Here is a 17,366-nt window from a genome sequence, read left to right on the forward strand (position 1 = left end):
ATTCGAGTACTAGGCGTTCTGTGTGTATTCAAGGTCTTAATAATATAAGTACCCAAAGGGAAGTGAGGTTAAAGCCTAGGTATCTCTACAGAAACCTAATTCGCTGAAACCTATAGCTCTGATACCAATCTGTCACACCCCGAAAATATCAGAGCTGGCGTGACTGGACAGGTATCTTCATTGCACAGCGGAAGCAATTAAGCTAAGACTTCTAGAAAATGGACGCCGCTAAGTACTCGAAATCCCATGGGTTCTCCTATTCCAACCGTGCTATATCTTTGAAAAGTAACCTGAGAAAGAGCATGCGAAAAAGTCAACATAAAGTTGAGCGAGTTCATAGTTTGTTTTGAAAAGATTTAAAATAAATCTTTTTGATAACCGGTTTAAAAGTTGTTGAGAACGTAGTAAAATCATTTTCTCGGCATGATATATGAAAGTTGTGAGTCTAGCCCACGAGAGTCTTTGTAAGCAGGACTAACACGTCCTCTTATTTGTACATAAGTTGAAAGCATTATCAAAGTTTGTAAATACATGTATTATGAGTTTGCGTCAAATGAGTATTAAAACATTTGAAAGTTATAATGTTGCAAGTTGGTATGTAAAGCGTCTATGAACATGTTGATCATTAATGTTTCGCGAGGACATTAATATATGCGACGACATAGGAGGTACTCAACCCGCGTAGGCAAATTTTTAGTGTCGAATCACCTCGACTGGGACACAACAGCACTCTAAGTGGTCACCCATGGACCGTGAGTGGGGCTCGCCCGTACCCATTAGATCTAACCTTTGTTCCTTGGTCCTCAAAAGGATTAATGGCACCTCAGTTACAGCCTATGCTCACATGATCTAAGAGTTCATTCCATAACTTAATCATACCCTAGTTTGACATGTATTTCAAAAGAAAAAGGGGGACATAAACTCATTGGGTTGTCTCGTTGTTCGTACGCAGAACAACCCAGTCCCGTTGTAGTAACTAGGACATTCCTGTCACTAGTCATGAAAATCATGCACGTTTGTGAAAATACGCGTTTGTTTTGTAAAACCGGTATGTTTAGTATAAACCGTTCGTAAACCATTTGGGTTCCTTGAAATCCATTCGCAATATGGTTTAGAAATATGAGTTTTCGTTCAACGAAAAGTTGTTTATTTTTGCAAAACTTGCATGTCTTTCCACCCCCGAAAACATGTATAAAAATGTAAAACAGTAAAAAGTGGGGGTTATGAACTCACCTTGACATTCCTGTGCAAATCTAGCTTAACGTGATTCCGTGATGTCATTCCAAGAATGTGAGCTAGCTAGCGTACAACTATAGCATCCCTACGAAGGAATACTTGTGAGTTTTCTAAATAAACGTAGCTAAACTACGCGTCCGAGCTCTACCGAATCGTTAACTAAACGACTCTAAGATAGTGTTATTATCTTGGTTTTGAAATAACCAAATTATGGTTATTGGATCCCATTTATAATCGGATAAAACTAAGCCTCGGTTTAGAATATATATTTATATATTTAAATATAAATATACTTACAGGGTCAAGTTAATGGTCGCGATTAGAAATACATAGGTGGATAGCGGTTTGTGTCGTCGTAGTTGTCGTATGATGAAAATAAATAAATACATATATATTTATTTTAAGCCGTGATGGTTGAAATAAAAAAAATAAGTAATTATATTTATTGTAAAAGCATTCGAAAAGTCTTGTACTTGTTTAATGGTGAAATAAGTTATAACAAAAATCTCAGTTGTAACCAAATACAAAGTGGAACCCATGTTCCATGTTTCAACCACACTATGATACGTTGCTCATTATATATAAAAAAAAAGAAATAGAAATGTTTCCATCAAAGTGCTAGTCAATTAAGTGGAAGCAGCTTAAAGATTTGGTGTTTAAAATCTTGTTCTAACATATGTATATGAGTTCATAAGATTTTTCTAACCACATTTTCAAGTCATGAACTTGCTGTTTTTTTTTTTTTTTTTAGATTCATGAAACATATGAACATCGCATTATAAGGTACCTAGATCGAAACTTTCTTTGTTTCAAATATATCATGTTTCGTTAACTTAAAACGTGGTCAAATTACGGTAAGTTTATATTCGTTTTATAAGAAAACTTAAACTTCAATAGGTGTCGTTTTTATAACAAAATATGTTTTGTATTACGAATTTTATGAAAAACGGACAGAGTTTCCTCTGTTTTTAGAATAACCTCGACATCCAAAGTGTCGATATTTTGATCAAAACGCAACAATTTTCAACAATTTCCCAACAACATACACACTATATAGATATAATTTTCATTAAAAACGCCAAGAATATAACAAGTCGCTAATGTATAGGCGTGAACTAATCGGGTCGAGCTCGGTTTTGCGTAGTCTAAAAATCTAAAGTCTAAACTAACGTGTAATAACTTAATAACTTGATACTCTTAAACTTTACCGGTTCTTCGAGTTGACCGGGCGTTGATACTGTTGACCCGAAACATAAAATATTTGAACCGTTGACTGCTTTGAACCGGCTGAGTCGAGTTGAACCGAGTCGAACTATATTGAGTTAACCCGAACACTGAGTTGACTCGGTTTGACCGAGTCAACCCGAGTTAAACCAAATCAGATCTGACTTTTGTTGACTAAACTTGAGCCAAACTTAACCCCGAGCATGAACATGTACCGATCTGAAGCTTGAACCACCTTCACGGACCCGAACTCGAAATAAAGCGACCATAATAACCACCAAGGTAAAAAGAAACAATAGTTTAGAAACCGGCTTCAATCAATGCATTTACTCGAAACGAGAAAAAGAAGCACTCACCGGAGTCGTGTGTCTGACCCGACACCGAACTGAGTCGCGAACCCGAACCAAAATCGTTGACTGTTGACCCGAACCTGTGACCTGAACCGTATGACCCGCTTAAACAAAACTGAAGTTACAACACCCGAATTATAACCCGAAACACTTACCGGACATCATCATCTTCAAGATTCAGCTTGTCGGAGGAAGCAGGTCCGCCGCCGCTCACGGCGGCGCTGCCGTCGGCGCCTCGTCGTCCCTCATAACTCTCTCCCGTCTCACTCTCTCACTCAAGCCGCCACCCGACACCACCCCCACGCCGCCGATGTGAGAATCTGCCGTCGGTCCTGTCACACCGTTCATCTTTCTGTCTTATCGCTGCCACCGCCATGGTGGCGGTGTGGATGCCAGCCGCTCATCGATTTGAAGGGGAAGGTGGGCATGGTGGAGGATGTTTAGTGTTATGGTTTGGACTTGATGAACTTGCAGAGCAAAGACAAGGTTGAAGGTGGCTAGGGTTGAGAAAATATGGAGAGGATATGGGGCTTTTGGGTAGTGAACGAGAGGGAGAGAGTGAGAGTTAGGGTTTTAATTCTTGAAGAAAAAGAATAGCAGAGGGAAAAGTCTGATGGTGTGCGTGTGTTTTAGGTTACAAATATTTCAAGAATGAGAGGATAAGGTTGTGGTTACTTATATATACTTAGGGTTTCTTTGTTTTATGTGGGCTTTGGGCTTGGGCCCAAGACCCACAAGCCCAATATCGCGTGTTGTAAGTGGTCCGCTAATTTCTACGAACCGTTTTCGCACCCGAACTCCATAACGTGCGTCGTCGTTTCGTGTCTCTTTTGGCGATCCGTTTTCAACTACGGATTATAAATTTGAAAACAAAGTTAAAGATATCATAATTTATTAATATTGAGACGTAATTCGAGTCCAGTGCTTCTGTTTCGTTGTGGATTAACGGTGTGTTCTGATTTCCGCGTTTTTCGCTCACGTTTGTGTTGTGTGCTGTTAGAAAGCGTGATAATTTCGCAACACGAAATCCATAAGTATAAGTTATATGTATAAAGTTCGCATTTGTTGGTGTTGTCAGTATTTTGCACGGTATACGTTCGTTATCATTTGTCGTTACCTAGTTTTTCCAAAAAAAATCGACGTACGCGCACTTTAACGTCAGATAAGCGTTCCTAGGCATTCCAATAGCCTAATTAAGTTAATTTGTGCCTTAAACACTATTCATTATCGCCTTAAACATTTGTTAATCGCATAATTAGAAGTCGTTAAGTACCGGTTGTCACATCAGGTGGGTTATTAGCATACCTTTGAGAGTGTTGTGGAATGGTAATCACAAATTCACAGCTTGCATCCGAAAGTGTTGAACCAATTGTTCAAAATCTTCGAGCTCTAACCACAAACCGTCAAATAAATGAAACTGTTCATTCTGAAAATATCAAAAACACGTGTAAGTTATTATAAACCCACACACTATTTTTATCCATTTAATTCACTAAATAAAAGGATTAATGTGACATTTTGTTTATACTTTTTTTAGATAATCCACAGGTCAAACTAGTTGACTTATGTGTAAATGGGTCAGAATTGACATCCATAACCAAAAAAAAATTAAAAAGGGGTATGATTAAATACTTATTCTGGCTAGCCAGTTGACCCATTTCATACCTGGTGTTGAAAAGACCACTTTCTGATGGCCTTTAGAAGAATGGAGCGACAACGTGAACCTAAAAAACCACATGAAAAGATGAGCTCACAATGCCTACAAAACCACAAGTCAAGGTAGAATGTAAAGTGGATCGATTAGGTTGGGTAAGTGGTCATAACGGGTCAAGTTGAAATGGTTCATTTTTTAGTACTGGGCAACACAGGCCAGCAAAGCCGGGTCATGTTGAACCCACGCACTATTTTTATCCTTTTAAGATCATAATAGTTAGTTACTGAATTAAAATAATATTGATATAAATCACTAAATAGAAAGATCAACGCGACATTCTTTTGTACTCGTTTAAGATAAAACACAACTTAAACCAACTGATTCATGTGTAAATGTGCCAATATTGAAATCCATAACCAAACAAATTCATTAAGGGGATGATTAAGTACCTATTTTGCTTTAATACTAAACCTGAAATTCCTAAACGAAGTGTATACCATAATACTAAACCTGGAATTCCTAAACGAAGTGCATACCATAATACTAAACCTGGAATTCCTAAACAAAGTGCATACCATAATACGAAGTATGAGCTCAAAAGTGTTCTTTACCATCCAGGACATATCAAAAGCCTCCCTCTTTGGCAGTGCATTGAACACGTGTCATGCTATGTCAAATGCACATAATTTATCAGAAAAACATTCAAATCCTCTACAAACACATATTAACTTCCAATACATGAAAACACTAAATCAAATATATGTATTGTAGTTATCCTCCGCCTCAAATTTTGGCGCCCATCTATCGTTGTCATCACCATCGCCAATAACAATTGTTTCCCGGGGCACTTATACCTTATCAACCTATACAATTAGACATTATAAATGTTTAAAACAATACATTTTCTTGGCAAAATGATCTAGCAGTTCCTTGTAAATCCAATTGATGTCATGCTACACTTAGGTTTGTTTCGTAGCTACCTTATGAGATAAGAATCATAATCAGCTCAATCAACCACTAAGCCACAATCTCTAAACAAAAATATCCTCCTAGCTGTTACATATTTATGTTAAAAACTCTCCACTTCTCCCACTCCTAGATGTTAATTTTTTACCGATGGCCGAGCCAAAAGAATGACAACTGCTTAACATTTTCCACCAGCTTAAACCACATCCTCTCGTTAAAGACTCGTACATTCATAGCCAGCCAAATCATCCATAAGGTAGCCATAGCAACCAGTTGTAGTATCTTCTTACCGCACTTAGATGAACCATTATTCGTAAAAACCTCCATGACTTCATAAATATGTTAGCCATTCACTCTAAATTAATGGGAATTTGACCCACATGCACACTTAGCTCCAAATTAGTTTCGCATGTGGACAGGTAATAAGAAGGTGATTGGCTGGCTCCTCCGATATTTGATATAGTGGGCACATCAAATCTAGAAACGGGTCCCTCTTTTTGCCAAGGCCTCATGTTTAGTGGGTATACTATCATTAAACTCCCGCCAAGTGAAGAAGTTGACCAAATAACACAAAAATTAATTAAAAGTAACTTTAAACTGTTGAAAGCCCGAATTACTCAGATGGGTTATTAGCATACCTTTGAGAGTGTTGTGGAATGGTAATCACAAATTCACAGCTTACATCCAAAAGTGTTGAACCAACTGTTCAAAATCTTCGAGCTCTAACCACAAACCGTCAAATAAATGAAACTGTTACTTCTGAAAATATCAAAAACACGTGTAAGTTATTATAAACCCACACACTATTTTTATCCATTTAATTCACTAAATAAAAGGATTAATGTGACATTTTGTTTATACTTATTTTAGATAATCCACAGGTCAAACTAATTGACTTATGTGTAAATGGGTCAGAATTGACATCCATAACCAAAAAAAATTAAAAAGGGGTATGATTAAATACTTATTCTGGCTAGCCAATTGACCCATTTCATACCAGGTGTTGAAAAGACCACTTTCTGATGGCCTTTATAAGAATGGAGCGACAACGTGAACCTAAAAAACCACATGAAAAGATGAGCTCACAATGCCTACAAAACCACAAGTCAAGGTAGAATGTAAAGTGGATCGATTAGGTTGGGTAAGTGGTCATAACGGGTCAAGTTGAAATGGTTCATTTTTTAGTACTGGGCAACACAGGCCAGCAAAGCCGGGTCATGTTGAACCCACGCACTATTTTTATCCTTTTAAGATCATAATAGTTAGTTACTGAATTAAAATAATATTGATATAAATCACTAAATAGAAAGATCAACGCGACATTCTTTTGTACTCGTTTAAGATAAAACACAACTTAAACCAACTGATTCATGTGTAAATGTGCCAATATTGAAATCCATAACCAAACAAATTCATTAAGGGGATGATTAAGTACCTATTCTGCTTTAATACTAAACCTGAAATTCCTAAACGAAGTGTATACCATAATACTAAACCTGGAATTCCTAAACGAAGTGCATACCATAATACTAAACCTGGAATTCCTAAACAAAGTGCATACCATAATACGAAGTATGAGCTCAAAAGTGTTCTTTACCATCCAGGACATATCAAAAGCCTCCCTCTTTGGCAGTGCATTGAACACGTGTCATGCTATGTCAAATGCACATAATTTATCAGAAAAACATTCAAATCCTCTACAAACAGATATTAACTTCCAATACATGAAAACACTAAATCAAATATATGTATTGTAGTTATCCTCCGCCTCAAATTTTGGCGCCCATCTATCGTTGTCATCACCATCGCCAATAACAATTGTTTCCCGGGGCACTTATACCTTATCAACCTATACAATTAGACATTATAAATGTTTAAAACAATACATTTTCTTGGCAAAATGATCTAACAGTTCCTTGTAAATCCAATTGATGTCATGCTACACTTAGGTTTGTTTCGTAGCTACCTTATGAGATAAGAATCATAATCAGCTCAATCAACCACTAAGCCACAATCTCTAAACAAAAATATCCTCCTAGCTGTTACATATTTATGTTAAAAACTCTCCACTTCTCCCACTCCTAGATGTTAATTTTTTACCGATGGCCGAGCCAAAAGAATGACAACATTTTCCACCAGCTTAAACCACATCCTCTCGTTAAAGACTCGTACATTCATAGCCAGCCAAATCATCCATAAGGTAGCCATAGCAACCAGTTGTAGTATCTTCTTACCGCACTTAGATGAACCATTATTCGTAAAAACCTCCATGACTTCATAAATATGTTAGCCATTCACTCTAAATTAATGGGAATTTGACCCACATGCACACTTAGCTCCAAATTAGTTTCGCATGTGGACAGGTAATAAGAAGGTGATTGGCTGGCTCCTCCGATATTTGATATAGTGGGCACATCAAATCTAGAAACGGGTCCCTCTTTTTGCCAAGGCCTCATGTTTAGTGGGTATACTATCATTAAACTCCCGCCAAGTGAAGAAGTTGACCAAATAACACAAAAATTAATTAAAAGTAACTTTAAACTGTTGAAAGCCCGAATTACTCAGATGGGTTATTAGCATACCTTTGAGAGTGTTGTGGAATGGTAATCACAAATTCACAGCTTACATCCAAAAGTGTTGAACCAATTGTTCAAAATCTTCGAGCTCTAACCACAAACCGTCAAATAAATGAAACTGTTACTTCTGAAAATATCAAAAACACGTGTAAGTTATTATAAACCCACACACTATTTTTATCCATTTAATTCACTAAATAAAAGGATTAATGAGACATTTTGTTTATACTTTTTTTAGATAATCCACAGGTCAAACTAATTGACTTATGTGTAAATGGGTCAGAATTGAATCCATAACCAAAAAAAATTAAAAAGGGGTATGATTAAATACTTATTCCGGCTAGCCAATTGACCCATTTCATACCAGGTGTTGAAAAGACCACTTTCTGATGGCCTTTAGAAGAATGGAGCGACAACGTGAACCTAAAAAACCACATGAAAAGATGAGCTCACAATGCCTACAAAACCACAAGTCAAGGTAGAATGTAAAGTGGATCGATTAGGTTGGGTAAGTGGTCATAACGGGTCAAGTTGAAATGGTTCATTTTTTAGTACTGGGCAACACAGGCCAGCAAAGCCGGGTCATGTTGAACCCACGCTCTATTTTTATCCTTTTAAGATCATAATAGTTAGTTACTGAATTAAAATAATATTGATATAAATCACTAAATAGAAAGATCAACGCGACATTCTTTTGTACTCGTTTAAGATAAAACACAACTTAAACCAACGCGACATTCTTTTGTACTCGTTTAAGATAAAAACACAACTTAAACCAACTGATTCATGTGTAAATGTGCCAATATTGAAATCCATAACCAAACAAATTCATTAAGGGGATGATTAAGTACCTATTTTGCTTTAATACTAAACCTGAAATTCCTAAACGAAGTGTATACCATAATAGTAAACCTGGAATTCCTAAACGAAGTGCATACCATAATACTAAACCTGGAATTCCTAAACAAAGTGCATACCATAATACGAAGTATGAGCTCAAAAGTGTTCTTTACCATCCAGGACATATCAAAAGCCTCCCTCTTTGGCAGTGCATTGAACACGTGTCATGCTATGTCAAATGCACATAATTTTTCAGAAAAACATTCAAATCCTCTACAAACACATATTAACTTCCAATACATGAAAACACTAAATCAAATATATGTATTGTAGTTATCCTCTGCCTCAAATTTTGGCGCCCATCTATCGTTGTCATCACCATCGCCAATAACAATTGTTTCCCGGGGCACTTATACCTTATCAACCTATACAATTAGACATTATAAATGTTTAAAACAATACATTTTCTTGGCAAAATGATCTAACAATTCCTTGTAAATCCAATTGATGTCATGCTACACTTAGGTTTGTTTCGTAGCTACCTTATGAGATAAGAATCATAATCAGCTCAATCAACCATTAAGCCACAATCTCTTAACAAAAATATCCTCCTAGCTGTTACATATTTATGTTAAAAACTCTCCACTTCTCCCACTCCTAGATGTTAATTTTTTACCGATGGCTGAGCCAAAAGAATGACAACTACTTAACATTTTCCACCAGCTTAAACCACATCCTCTCGTTAAAGACTCGTACATTCTTAGCCAGCCAAATCATCCATAAGGTAGCATAGCAACCAGTTGTAGTATCTTCTTACCGCACTTAGATGAACCATTATTTGTAAAAACCTCCATGACTTCATAAATATGTTAGCCATTCATTCTAAATTAATGGAATTTTGACCCACATGCACACTTAGCTCCAAATTAGTTTCGCATGTGAACAGGTAATAAGAAGGTGATTGGCTGGCTCCTCCGATATTTGATATAGTGGGCACATCAAATCTAGAAACAGGTCCCTCTTTTTGCCAAGGCCTCATGTTTAGTGGGTATACTATCACTAAGATCCCGCCAAGTGAAGAAGTTGACCAAATAACACAAAAATTAATTAAAAGTAACTTTAAACTGTTGAAAGCCCGAATTACTCAGGTGGGTTATTAGCATACCTTTGAGAGGTGTTGTGGAATGGTAATCACAAATTCACAGCTTGCATCCGAAAGTGTTGAACCAATTGTTCAAAATCTTCGAGCTCTAACCACAAACCGTCAAATAAATGAAACTAATCATTGTGACGTAGGGTGAGAGAGGGAATGGAATGGAAAAAATAGGGGGAGTTGATGGAATGAATTTGAGGGAATGAAATGACTTATGGAATGAGTGATTCCATTACGTTTGCCAACCAAACACACTTTTTTTATTCCGTCGCAATAGTTCATTCCATTCCACCTCCCATTCCTACATACCAAACACTACCTTACTTACAAAATAGTTGAGGTTGCGTCCATTTATGCTATAGGGTATGGTCATGACTCTCATGATACCATGACCCTCCCTCCACGTTAGTGTCATGTCATCTACTTTTAATCAATCATCCAAAACCACTAACCTAAGGGTGTGATCATGACTCAAACCACTAGTATCTTATTTTATTTTGTTTTATTTTTTGTGAAAAGGAAATGAAATATTAAATAAGGAAAGGAGGCACATGGTTGCTCTGGTTTAATCCATGGGAATCATGGTGGATGAGACAAGGGCAGTGGCGAAGCTTGACAATGAAGACGCGGGGGGGGGGGGGGGTTGAAAACGTATATACCCAAAAATTTCCATAGAACCGGGGGTCGAAAACGTATATACCCAAAAATTTCTATACGAAAACTACATATATAACACTACTGAGCGAAAAGTTCGGGGGGTCGGGCGCCCCCCGGCCCCTCTTAAGCTACGCCCCTAGACAAGGGGATGGTATAGCAATCCATTAATAATCCTACGTGGGTGACGATTGATGACCCAACAATGCCCCTTATACTTTCTATTGTTAAAAGACGGCTTAAATCTACGGCTAATATATTATATGAACAGGGTCAAAGGCTACTTTGTACCATATATCATGATAATGAAAATCATAATTCATTTGTTTAAACGTAGTCAAGGCTCTTGTAGAAGTTAAATGTAGATCTCCTCTATTAGCTCCTGTAAATATGCCAAGAATGATGTTTTTTAACCAAATAAAGTTAAATTTATGAAGCCTGATATCATATAAGCTTTCTATAATTTGAGATTTTAGCAAACTGATATAACGAGTTACGGATTTTGATACGATTTAAGCTTTTAGCGAATTGATGTAAAAAATTACAAATTTGACACTGAATTTTTTTTACATATGCAATCAATGCAGTTTTGTAATATTGTTTTAGTTTGAAAACATAAGATGTACTATAGTACACAATTTACTTTCACATAATTCCGGATTTCCATATGCAATCAATGCAGTTTTGTAATATTGTTTTAGTTTGAAAACAACGGGAAGGTTATAAGCGAAGAACAAACGTCTTTTTTAACGAGGAGAAGCATCATGGATGGTCCGCTTATGTTAAACGAACTCATGGGGTGGCTTAAAATGTCAAAAAAGAAAGGTATGTTCTTTAAGGTGGATATAAATAAGGCTTACGATTCGGTTAATTGGGCCTTTATCGACTCAATTATGGCTCAAATGAATTTCCCCGATCGTTGGAGGGAATGGGATATGGCTACTTTATTATCGGCTAGGGCTTCTGTCTTGGTGGCTCGCCAACGATGGAATTCGTGTGTATTCGTGGCCTCAGGCAAGGGGATCCTTTATCGCCGTTTTTATTTGTCATCGCCATGGAAGTTCTAACGGGTATTATGAAAGAGGTTGGTTCCATTGGCCTTTTTAACAGAATTCGGTGTGCTAGTGGCGGCCCGATCATTTCTCACTTCATTTATACGGATGACGTTATGTTCATAGGGGAGTGGTCCACCTCTAACGTTTTGAACCTACATAGGATCCTAAGATGCTTTTATTTGTCATCTGGCCTAAAGGTGAACATATCCAAATGTAGTGTTTATGGCATTGGTGTAAGTTGTGGAAGTTCAACATATGGCGGCTTTCCTTAAATGCAAACAAGGTTCGTTCCCCTTCAAATATCTTGGGTTCCTAGTAAGAGCTAATATGAATCTTGTTCGAAATTGGAAGCCGGTGGTTGATGTTTTTAAAACTCGGCTCTCGATTTGGAAGGCAAAGACCCTATCGTACGGAGGGTGGATCACTCTTCTTAAGTCGGTCTTGAATTCTTTACCGACATACTCCCCCGCTTCATGTGATCGACTACCTTGAGAAACTAAGGAGGGTATTCTTTTGGGGGGTTCGGAAGAAAAAGCGAAAATGAAATGGGTTGTTTGGGAACAAACTATTGCTCCCATTGATTATGGAGGTCTCGGTTTCGGGTTGCTAAAAGATACTAATCTTGCAATGCTTACTAAGTGGTGATGGCGATTTAAAACTGAAAAGGAAGATCAATGGAGAAGAATAATACGGGCAATTCATCATAATTCGAGATCTTGGACTGCCATTCGAGCAAAGATTTCCAATTCCGGGCCTTGGAAACAAATTTTTCACGTCCAAGAATTATTATTGAAGGGTGGAATAAATCTGAATAAAGCCATAAAATATGTGGTGGCAGAAGGGTTAGATACGTCCTTTCGGTTAGATTGTTGGGCGGGGGAGCTGCCTCTCAAACGCTTGTTCCCTCGGTTATTCGCACTGGAAAACTCAAAACTCTGCAGTGTGGCAGATCGCATCAACCAGAGCAGCCTGGGTTCGCGATTTCAGTGGGATTGGGCCAGGCCCAACATGGGTAGCAGCGAACAACAGGAGTTCCGAGCATTAATAGGCATGTTTCGTGGAGTCTCTTTCGCGTCTGGTAGGAACAGGTGCGTGTGGACCTTAGATTCGTCAGGTACTTTTACGGTTTCGAGTATTAAGCGTATCCTTAGTTCTTTCAATAGATCGAAACCCGATCGTCCATTTATGTGGAACAATTGGGTCCCGAAAAAAGTGGGTATTGTGGCTTGGAGGGCGGTCCTCGAAAGGCTTCCAACAAGGTCGGCGCTGAATGCGAGGAGGGTGAATATTCCAGACTTGAAATGTATTTTCTGTAATGAATACGTGGAGTCTTTTGATCATTTATTTGTTACGTACCATTTTGCGCAAACGGTAAGGCAGTATGTTGCTACTTGGTGTAGAATTCCACTGATTTGGGCCTTCGATATCAGAGATCTTTTGGAGTTACATGTCATAACCCCGGAACGAGAGAAAGAAATGACATATTGTTATACCAAAATACAATACGCGTTACACCATTTGGTTGAGTCAATATGTCTTTGTTTTCCTTTACCTAAACACGAAACCCTAAATTTAACACCAAACCATTTGGTATTGATGCTCAATCAGTGGTAAAGAAGCTCAGCAGGATGTGTGGTCAGTTGGAACTACCCTGCAAGTAAGTATTAGTGATTAGTAGGTGGTGTGTTAAAGCTGACAGTTAGCACTCATTAAAGTTGAGTTGCTACTTATTAGGAGTTCCTACTATTAGGGGACCCGGGGTAGGGATACATTTCCCCGTGATATTTGTTTTGCACGCGTGGAAGAATCCAACAAACCACCGCCACCAACAAACTTAACGCGTGATATAATGGTTTCCGTGATAAAATTGACGTGTGATAAAATGGAAGGATGTGAGGGGGTGTGACAGTTTATTGTTGGGTGTTGTGAGTGATGGGCATTTTCACTAAAAAGGTTGTGAGTGATGGAATAATGGTTGATGACATGACTCGGAAATTGATTGGATGTTGTGAGTGATAAATGGGTGATGAGTGATAACCATCCCTACCCCCTTAAAGGGTTGGTGGAAAATTACAACCAACAAAATAGTTACTACTGATATGTAGTTACTACTAAAGTACAACCGAGGATTCTTTTTTTATATACAATATAACATTGTAACGGTTAGAGTTAGTTATTTATTTATTTATTTATTATATTGTCCCTGACAGATTCTTGATTTATTTTCTAAAGAGGTGATTAGGAGGTTTAACCGAACTTTTAAGCAGAGGGATCAAGATTTTTTGCTTACAAAATACACTAAAGTTGCCTACATAACGCTAAATGGTGTGGTGTTATGTCCTTTGGTTCTTGTGTTTCTTACTGTTAGGGGAGAGCCATGTTTGCAGTAAATCACATGGATGGTTGTTTTCGTATGCTAAATTAACTTCTAGATTACATGATATACCTATCAAAACGCTTTTTTCTGGTAGAGATGTGTTCAGTTACGGCGGGCGGGGAGCCTATCACTCACCACCCACTTATCACTCACAACATCCAATCAAGTTCCGCCACATCATCGAGCTTTATTCCATTACTGGTGATGGATTTTAGTGGAAATGCCCATCACTCACAACACCCAACAATAAACCCTCGCATTCTTCAATTCTTCATACGTGATGTGTTTGACGCGTTATAAAACGTGGTGGCGGTGGTGTTATTTGTTGTTCCACGCGTGGTGGAGGACCATCACGGGGGCGCCCTGTTCCCCCTTATAGAATGCCAATATTCGTTACTTCTAGAGTTCATGGATAAAATAGTAGACGCATCTATACTATATAATAAAAGAAACCACTTTAGGGACACTTGTCATTATATGAGGCCATCTCTTATAGATAATTAATATAATACAACAAAAAATAAAAAAAAAGTTACGATATATATTGCATTATAATATACAATTATGGGTGAGGAATTGCGTATTTACTTTTATCTTCTCGAAACCGAAAAAAATAAAATATTAATTAAGTTACACAAAATTCCAAATTAATTGTAGGCCATACAATATAATATAAAACAGTGTTAACAATTACAAATGTTATATACAATTAGGTGATACCCCGTTTGCGTTACGGGGCGATGACCAAATAATTCTCAACTAACTAAAAAAATAGTACTATAGTTTTGCTAGAAAGAAAAAGTAAAAAGAGTGTTATGCAACTACTTAACACGATTTTTAGCTGTGGGCAAAGTCATATTTTTGTTTTTTACTTGGGGGAAAAATCAAAATTTTTATCCCGAAGGTAAAATCCTAACTTTTAGCTAGGGGAAAACCATATTTTTATTTTGTACTTGAGACAAAAACGTAATTTTGAATTGAGGGTGATATCTTAATTTTGAACCGAGGGGAAAATCGTAACTTTTAGCTGGTGGCAAAAGCATAATTTTATTTTAAACCGGGGGCAAAGACGTAATTTTAAAATGGGGGCAAAACCATAATTTTAAAGTGGGTATAAAATAATAAATTGGTGTAAAATCGTAATTTCTAGCCGGGGGGGGGGGGGGGACAAAATTTTATTTATTTATTTTATTAAACTAAAGTAGTTAAGAATAGAACCTATTTAAAAAATGTTTATAACGGGTAAACAAAAATATTAATCAATGTTTATTGGTTCTATACTTTTATTTCCGTGTTCAATTCTCAACTCAAATACGGTAATCACTATGTTTACGTGACATTTATAAGAACCATTACCACAATCACCCCATTTATCGTATATCGAGTATATCCGTTAGTTTTTTTAGAGATATTACTACACAAAATTACATTTATGCAACTCGTGTAATACACGAGGTTTTTAAAAAATATAAATTTTTATTATGTAGTGTATAAAATTAGATTTATTCAATCCATATAATACATAGGGTTTATAAAGATATAACTTTTTATTGTTTGGTATATAAAATTACATGTGCTCAACCCGTATAACACATGATGTTCTTAAAAATGTAACTTTTTCATTATTTAATATATAGAATTAAATTAACTCAACCGTTACAATACACGGGTTTCTCAAATATATAACTTTTTTTATTATTTAGTGCATGTTTGGCTAAGCTTTTCAAACTAACTTATTGGCTTATTGACTTATCAAAAAGTCAATAAGGAGTTTATAGTGTTTGACAAATTGAAAATTGTTTTTTAAAATGACTTTTTGATATGAAGGAAAAGAAGTTTTTGAAAAGTTAAGAGATTGTGACTTCTTGATCAGCTTATAGCTTTTCAAACAACAAATTACCAATATACCCCTTATTTTTTAACACCCCCTTATGAAAGAATGTCCATTTTAGTCATTTTAAATCAATAAGCTAAGCCAAACACTTTTTAAAAAATAACTTATTGATTTATTGACTTTTCCCACCCCATAAGCTAATTCAAACACTATTTTTAAAAAGTCTTTTTCCCAAAAGTCCTTTTTAACTCTAATAAGCTTAGCCAAACATGCCCTTAATATATAAAATTACATTTATTCAACCCGTGTAATACACGGGGTTCTAACCTAGTTATTCATAAAATAGAGTACACAAATGGATATCAAGTTGCCACTTAAAAACAAAATTTACAACATATAAAACTAAGTAATATAGTATGTCAACACTTCATTTTACATGCTCAGGCATAAGCTTCTTCAATCTAGTGATGCACATTAACCTGAGAACACACACATTTTAGCAATTTAACATATATACGATGATTTACCTGTCACAAATTACATATAGTTGACATGTTCAACTATTTTATCAACATAATCCAAGTGTAAAGATTAAAACAAATGTTCTTACAAATTAATTTCAGACTTTCACACAATCAAATTTGACATCTTCTTATCATCACATACACGTGGAATAATATAAGGTTTATTCTATTAAATTAGTTGCATCTATCATACGACAAGGCGACAAGCTATACATATGCATTCGAGCTAGTTAACATGTTTTTTATGGTCCCCATTTTTTCATAGACGATCACGTGCCCAGCCTATTATTCGTGGAGACTTTGTTACACCCTTTGATTGGAATCCATCTATTTAAACTAACACTAATTCGTTAACCATGTACTAGAGTCCCACTCCTTTCATAGTTTCGTGGACAAGCCATATAAACATTTTTACTGAAGTCTTGTACATTCATGGAGTTTGTACTAAAGTCTCAGTTTATGCACATTCTGTTTAAGCTAAAGGTGTCATGGTGTCGGTTTTCAAATTATTCGAACTGAAAAATTCAGAAACAAAATTCAAATTCGGATTGATATAGATATCCCAATTCTTATGAAAGCTAAATAAATAAAAATAAAAGAAATTATAATATATATGTATATAAATATATAGAGTAAACTGCTAAAATCGTCCCTGTGGTTTGACTCAAATTGCTAGATCAGTCCAAAATCAACTTTTTTTGCTAAAACAGTCCCTGAGCCTAGTTTCTGTTGCTATTTCAGTCCAATAAATTAACACCGTTAGAACCTCCGTTAATGAATGGGTAAAACTGCTAAATTCGTCCCTGGGGTTTGATTCAAATTGCTAGATAAGTTCAAAATCAAGTTTTTTGAATGTGTTAATTATAAACTTATTTAGGTATATAATTTTTCTAGACTTGCATTAATTTTTTGAATTTGTTAAT

At 36.4% G+C, this 17,366-nt stretch overlaps 1 long non-coding RNA gene across 2 annotated transcripts; it reads right to left on the bottom strand.

Annotated features, from left to right (window-relative positions):
• Nucleotides 1-229: 229 nt before the first annotated feature.
• Nucleotides 230-3,454, bottom strand: LOC110918349. 2 transcript variants are annotated; one of them, XR_002581246.2, is made up of 4 exons: nt 2,966-3,454; nt 2,445-2,890; nt 1,234-1,321; nt 230-290 (listed from the first exon to the last, which is right to left on the bottom strand). It is a non-coding gene; the product is annotated as an uncharacterized LOC110918349 (long non-coding RNA). The 2 variants fall into 2 exon arrangements; XR_002581247.2 differs by having other exon boundaries at nt 2,445-2,897.
• Nucleotides 3,455-17,366: the final 13,912 nt, after the last annotated feature.

This window comes from Helianthus annuus, chromosome 16, assembly GCF_002127325.2.
Source record: "Helianthus annuus cultivar XRQ/B chromosome 16, HanXRQr2.0-SUNRISE, whole genome shotgun sequence".
Lineage (NCBI taxonomy): Eukaryota > Viridiplantae > Streptophyta > Magnoliopsida > Asterales > Asteraceae > Helianthus > Helianthus annuus.